General features: G+C 41.4%; 1 protein-coding gene across 4 annotated transcripts in view; it reads left to right on the forward strand.

The window, feature by feature from the left end:
* MICAL2 (microtubule associated monooxygenase, calponin and LIM domain containing 2) overlaps positions 1-7428 on the forward strand; it is a 112235-nt gene that overhangs the window by 24143 nt on the left and 80664 nt on the right. The window contains exon 1 of one of the 4 annotated variants that reach the window (XM_009288831.2): positions 1425-1542. The exons of the other annotated variants lie outside the window; for them this stretch is intronic. The gene's annotated coding sequence lies outside the window, so the exon portion shown is untranslated. Of the gene's footprint in view, positions 1-1424; positions 1543-7428 lie in introns of those variants that run through there. 4 annotated transcript variants of the gene reach the window in all.

The raw sequence follows: 7428 nt of genomic DNA on the forward strand, positions 1-7428 counted from the left end.
TCTGCTGTTGGTTTTGAGGAAGTTCTTAATCTCTCTGTGACTCAGTGTCCTAATCTTTAAAATGGCTTAATAAGACTTGTCACGCTTGCCTCCCAGGGATATTAACATGTAATTGATGTTCATGAAGTGCCTTGATCTGGGAGAAAAGAGGGCATCTTGCTTCCCTCATTTCGCCACTCCTATATTGGTTGCTAATTATACTACATGGGTGGAAAACAGATTATCCAACAACCAAACTGGAATTCATGTCTGTTATCATTTACACAAGCACTCTAAATAAGTGTCTGTCCATGTATGCTTAGTTTGAAGTTATCTGGTTATTTATCTAAATACAGTGGGTTTCATCCTTTCTAGAGGATATGTCTGAAAAATGCACTTCCAAAATACTGTACCGAAGCATCAGCAAACTTTTGCTCCTAACTCTAGAGGTATGATACAGTTCTTCTCTGTGTATTATGAGGTCAGTAAACGTTTTAAGAATTAAAATTATGTTGACTCACTTCACACTCGACACATCCTTGATCTTAGTCTTACTCAGGCTGAATCTTATGTTGTCTCAGTTTCTGTCATGTTTCACTGCTTTAGAAACTTGAAAAATGTACAATTGTACAATTCTCTGCTTGAAAATACAAGTTGTCTTCAAAATACAAGTGCTGTGTTTATCTCTGTAACCATTTTACTTGCTGTCCAAAGCAGTAATTAGCCTCTTTACTCCCCTCACTTGAATCTCACCCCACCTCCTCCTTATCACTGCTGCTTCCCCCCTCGGGCAGATAGCAGAGCCCGCAGTGGCAATAGCACAGGGCTGGGGTGATGGGGTCACCAGCAACATATGCCAGAAGACATCAGTATTCCTTAAAGCAGCTGGTATGAATGGACACACCTACTTACAGCACAGGCATAATGGTCTTTTTCAGCTAAAGCCTTGGGTTAAGAAATTCTCAGTCCTTTTCCTACATCTTGGATTCTCCATACTGCAAGGCTGTGTGCTGGGAGGCTGCTTTATGATGAGGCTGACTAGCCAGGTACCAGCGCATTCGACTCATGCATTTTATGCAGTTCTCCTTTTCAAGATTGTTGCTGCAAAATGTATATTGTCCCCCACAAGAAACAGACCTGTCAAGTTCATACCTGACTAATAAAGGTTTTAAAATGCTGCTTGACGTTGGTTAGTTAGTTCTCTTCACAGTACTAGAAAAAGATATTGGAGATGCAGCTTATACTGTGTGGTGGAGAAATGAAGTTCCAATGGGAAACTGAAGGATGCTGCATCCAAATTCTTCTTGCCATGTGGCCTGCAGCAAGCGATGTTACTTTTCCTGCCCTATCTGTAAAACTAGGTGAATTCTTAGCAAACCAGTAAACTATACAGAAATGAGAAATCATTTCTTAAACTCTGCATTTCTTTTATTTCTTGTTCTTAGTTGCCTTAATGCTGCCCTAAAGATGCACAGCAGTAAAATATCCCTGATATCAGGGTGGTGGTTGCATTGCTGTTTGTGAGGAGTTCAGGTTTTCTTCAGTTTTGTCTAGAATCTAGAGGTAAGTATGATCTGAAAAGATTTTGTTTTTTTCTAAGATATTCTGAAGCAGAGTTTTCTTGTCTGGTGTCCGTGTCCCATTCCTTGTAGAGATGAGAGAGCCCATTTCTTGGCTGGAGATGTTCTTTAAGCATAAGAAACTATAAAACAAGAGAGGTGATTGCTATCCGGTTTCTCCGTGAGTGTGCTTTAAGTCTTTCACCTCTTTTAGCACGTACCTTGTATCTGCTCCAGCTGTCTCACTGCTCTGGTATTTTATAATTAGTATCTTGAAAACTCAAGGGAAAACTTTCAAATGCTATATATTTCCCATTGGGACTCTTTCACGTGGCTGTAACGTTTGTTGTGAGTCCTTGGTAACGTGTATCTGTTCCTCAGGAGTCCTTTGTCTCAGTTAGATTCCCCTGGCGTCAGCAGAAAAACTCTGTTTTCTAGTGGAAGAGGCTTTGCTTCTTAGGGCCATGGTGTGTTTTGATTCCCTTAAAACGAAGACAATTTCAGATGACTGAAATTGTCTGCCTCCCCGTATGGTCCTTCTGTTTTCTCAGCTTGCTCGCGTGTTGCGTTCAGAGCCAACACGCTACAGGAAGGCTGAGGGGTTGTGCCTACAACCCCTACAATGTGCCTACAATGCTTTGAATGCCTGTACAGGCAGCCTGGCATGCATGTATCTGTATAATACATGTGTACCTGTATAATCTACATTTAGCGTGTGCATTTTGTACGTGAGCAAATTTTCTTTTCTTTTCAAGCTTTCTGTGTGAGGAGTCCGTTAATTTGAAAAAATGCAGCCTCTGCTCTGTGTCTGGCACCCTGACTGCTAAGGGATGGCACGCTGTTTGCTTTACTCATCACTAGGACCAGTTTTAGGGGTGTTTATGCTGCAGTTTGACTCATTCAGAAGTGGTATTAGTAGTTCAGGGTATTCCAGCATGGTACATTAGATTGTTTCCAGAAAATACAGATATTCTAAATTAAGGCTATTAAGTGTCCACTGATTCAGTGACCGTACAGATACATAGTTAATGTTGTATTGTGACACATTCTGGAAATTGCTGGGTTTATTTCTGACATGGAGAAGATGACTAAGAATAACTCTTTCATCTATGCATAGTTACATTTACAAGCAAGTAAAAACTTCCCCAAAATGATCTTTAGTCATATTTAGACTCTTAGTTCCATGAAAGGAAAAAAATTCAGACTTGTGCTTAAATCTGAGCTGCGTGTGCTATCAACCCCTCTTCCTGCTCTGGACTGTTGTTCAGTGAGGGGTTTTGGTTTTTTTGTTTTATTATCCTCTCCAAATTTTTGTGGGCATGTACTGTGTGGGGAAGGGGGGGAAGAGAAGCCCAATTCCTTGTTAAGAAAGGTAGACCCTACCTCAACACAAATTATAATAGACACTACTGCCCTAGCTTATATTCAGTTCGAGTTCTGATTATTTTTATTTCAGTGTCCCAGTAACACTGATGTAACTAGGAGGAAAGTCTGAACTCAGGTTCATTTCTTCTTGCTTTTTTCCTCCTAGAGCTGTTATGGTAAGACCTGGTGAGGGGGGGAATAATTCTGAAGACAACCCATGGGTTCAGAGATCACCTGCCTGTCTGTTTCTGGACACTTTGCTACGTTTTGTTAACTGGTCTCTGAAACCTTCCTATTTGGGGCCTGACTCCTTCAGGCAGATGGCTTATTAAGTTGTGTGATGGGAATATGTGGATTAGATTTAAACTTTTGTTCTTGTCACTGGCATCTTGTCTGCATTGGTCTGGACAAATAATGCCAGCAGTTCCTCCACTTGCTGCATTCAGCCAAGTGGATACTACCAGTTCAGTTTTTAAAATGACTCCGCCTGGCATTCTAAGTGTGTGTTGTGGAGTCTCGGCTTCTTAAAAAGCAGGTTCGTCGGATCAGTTAGTTCACAATAAATCCTTCTCAGACCTTTTAAGCTTGCAGCTTATTGCCTGTGTAGACTGCAGTAATGCCCAAGGGGGTGTTACAGTTTATCCTTCTGTGTAACTGCCATAGCCAAACATCAAAATAGAATTTCCAAAGCCATGTGAAATTTTTGTTGGGAGTATGTGGGGATGTTTTGTAATCAACTTTAAATATAGTCTTTGGTAATTCAATTGCTTATCTTAACTCTTCTGCATATTTTATGTTGTGGTTTGTTGGGGGTTTTTTGTATAGTGTTACTTTTGAAAGACTGAGTACATCAAAATACTACTTGATTCAGATAACGTATTTTGCCATTTTCTTACCTGAATAGGCAACTCCAAAAGCCAATTGGAAGGCTTTTAAATCTTCCAAGATGTCTTTTCCTAGTCTATCATGTGCAAATCATATATGATGGAGTCCAGCAAAAAATTAACAGATTGGTTTTTTTTTAAAAAAAAGGCAAAGCAGAAAGTAGAGCAGGAGCAGAAGATACATTTTCCCCTCTCTTTGAGAAGACTTGTGTTTGGCAGATAGTGGAATTCTTTTTTGCACGTAATCGGATGAGAGTATATCGCAATAACTATAATCTGTGTTATTGGCTGAGGTGAGTCCCATCTGTTAGTGGTGTTAGGGATGTACAGTACCCTTGGTCTCTAAACTTGTGCACACGGAGCAGCACAGAATGATTTAGAGAAACAAGTGCAGTCTCTGAAGGCAGTTGCTAAAAGCAAGGGAGAAATTCATAATGCAACACAATGTTCTCTGCTGACACCCTTTCCAGCTGAAAAACACCTCTGGTTAAACATTACCCTTAATAAACTTTAGAAGATAGTGGGTAGTTTTTGGTTTCTGCTTACTCAGGAGATCAGCTTCTTTTTGTACAGGATCATCTATTGTATATGCTTGTTATCAGGCTGTTTATTATGGATTTTCTTTATGCTGTGTCACCTTGTGCTGAGCTGGGGAATAATTTTAAGTAGCAATCTGAGCTGACTAGGAGAAAATTCCAGGCTTGTATTGCAGGAATTACTTGAGCTTGACTTCATGGTAGTTAGTGTATAGTCAGTGCTGATTTTATTTATTTATTAATTTTAAATATTCTTGTCATCGTCACTTCACCCCAGCTGTGGCTCTGGCACAGTATATACTTGTACACTTGAATCTCCATTGCTTTTCTCTTGTTAGAGGTCATAAAGTTGGTTGAGTCACCATCCCTGGAAGTATTTAAAAGATGTGTAGATGTGGCACTTAGGGACATGGTTTAGTGGACATGGTGGTGTTGGGTCAACGGTTGGACTCAATGATCTTAGAGGTCTTTTCCAACCTTAATGATTCTATGATTCTATGAAAGGAGTGAGCATCCTGAGAAGAGAACTTACTTCTCCAGGTCTCATTTCCGTCCTAGCTGGACTGAAGGAACTGCTGATGACATCTGGTATTTGGGTTTGGATAATTTATGTGGATGAGTTCTCTTTCAGATCCAAACTCCTAGCCTTCTTCCCAGTGTTTGGTTTTCCCCTTTCACTGAGTGCTAAGGATTCCTATGGTTGCCACCTGTGCAACCGTTTCTGTTGGTTCAGAAAATTGTTTAAGTAATTGCACAGCTGTAGGGACAGAAGAATATTGAAGTTGAGAGACATTTTTCAGATTTCAGAGGTTTGCTTGATAAGATGAATGCAGATTGTAGGTTCCTCCCATTTCTGTCTATGGATTTTTAAAAGTAACAGCTGACACTCCTCTTACAGTATTTGTGTTCAGAACATTAATGTGGTTGAATGAATATCAGAAATGTGCACATGTTTAAGGCTTGGAAACGAGCTCCATAAATACGAACTATTGGTGCGTATTCAAAACTGAATTCAATGGATGTAACCAAATACCTCTTGCTGTAATTACTCTCTGAGACACTGCCCTTGCACCAAGTCAACATTAGGTGTCCTAGCAAATGCATTAGGAAGAATAAGGCTTGCCTAAAGAACTGAATACATCCCAACAGCGAACCTGTTATGACAAAAGAAACCATCTTTCTGTTGTTCTGATGGGGGGGTGTATGTGAGAGGGGAGAAGGATTAGGGTGGTTGACTTTATTTCCTGGAAATGAATAACATACATTTTTCAGTGCATAAAACGGATATTACTCAGTTTGTGACCTGCTTCCTAGTAAAAGTGTCTTGAAGTGGGGATTGGTTTAAATCTGTTGCCTGCGTTCCTGACATACAGTATTGTGTGATGCTATCTTGTCGCAGAGGCATGCAATGTGCCACGATGTATAAATAACCCTGTGTGTCAAAGGTAATTTGAGACAATGTGCCAAATATTTAATGAAGCGCTGGGTCTTGTCCTGGGTATATATTTGGGAGTAGGTATCTGAGCTGAAACTGCAGCAGAGGGGTGATGAGTAATGTAATACTCCCCAGCACATACTGCAGAGCTACTCTGTACAGTACAGTAAGACACAACCAGCACTACAGGTCAGCCGCATCTTATTTATAACTTTGATGCTTAGATAAACGGACAGGAAAATAGGTTAATGTGCACTAGGCCAACCTGCTTTGGGCGTGTTGTGGGGAAAAAAAATTGCCTTTAGTGTCCTCTGTGGAGTAATTTTAATGAATACTTCACATATCAATTTTCAATATAAATGCAGAATAGCATACAAAGGGGAATGGCTTTATTCCTTCGGGAGCAGCACTTCTCCCCTGGAGGTGAACTCGGCAGGATGCTGACCTCAGGCAGTTCAGTGCTCTTTGTGCCTCTAATGCAGAGTTAAGGTATCCTGGGGCTGATGGCAGCCCTGCGAGGGAGATGGCTTTGGGACATGCGAAGCAGCAGGTGCTGGCAGAGGAAGGAGGAGCTGTGCTGTGCACCGGGAGCTTGGCAGAGGCCTGGGTGTGAGCGGCAGAGGTGGATGCTGGCCCATTGCTCGGGGAGAAGGTTTCTGTCTGGGTTTTCTTCTGATCTGGGGAGTTTTCCTCTGTGTATTTATGTGGGAAAGGAGATCCACAAGGTCTTTATCTTACACTTGCCTATGCAAAAATGCAAAGGGCAGGGTTATTTTCTTTCTCCCCATTTTCTTTTTTACTGAGGAAGGAGTTGTGATTGTTTCCCGAATGCATGCATGTAGAGGGCTCCAGCAATCTTTCTAATGCTTTTTCACGACAAATGCAGAAGCTTGATAATATCTTAAGGCCTTCTTTATGCATGCATTTAAATATATACCACCAAACCTGTATATAGCTACTTCTTTAGCCACTACCTGACTTAATGAATGGATTGATGTTACTAGTAACTTGTGTGTAGAAGCAGCTTCCAGCTCAGTTACGGAGTAAAAATGTTTGTGTCCCATTTATTTTATGCTTATTATGCATTAAAACAGAACAAAAGGAATTACGCAGCTATTTCGGAGCAAGATGAGACATTTTGTGTGTCGTTCACAACACTTTCGTCTTACAAAGGTAAGCCCATGGTTCAACCTGACATGCCATAAAATACACAAATGGCTTAACACTGTGTTTGACAGTTTCTTGCCTCAGCTTTTTCTAACGGAGCATTTGTATGTATCCTTCATATGGTCAGGTAAAGCAGGTAGTTCTACAGAGCAATGTCAATACATTGCTCTTTTGCCCTTTGAGGTAAAGCTTTTGTGGGTTCCTTGACAAGTAAAACATTCAACAGGACATAAGTGCAAGGTCCTGCACCTGGGTCAGGGCAACCCCCGGTATCACTACAGGCTGGGGGATGAAGGGATCGAGAGCAGCCCTGCCGAGAAGGACTTGGGGGTACTAGTGGATGAAAAGCTGGACATGAGCCAACAATGTGTGCTCGCAGCCCAGAAGGCCAACCATATCCTGGGCTGCATCAAAAGAAGCGTGGCCAGCAGGTCGAGGGAGGCGATTCTGCCACTCTGCTCTGTTCTGGTGAGACCCCACCTGGAGTACTGTGTCCAGCTCTG

Source organism: Aptenodytes forsteri, unplaced genomic scaffold (assembly GCF_000699145.1).
Source record: "Aptenodytes forsteri isolate BGI_AS27 unplaced genomic scaffold, ASM69914v1 Scaffold8, whole genome shotgun sequence".
In the NCBI taxonomy this organism is placed as follows: Eukaryota; Metazoa; Chordata; class Aves; order Sphenisciformes; family Spheniscidae; genus Aptenodytes; species Aptenodytes forsteri.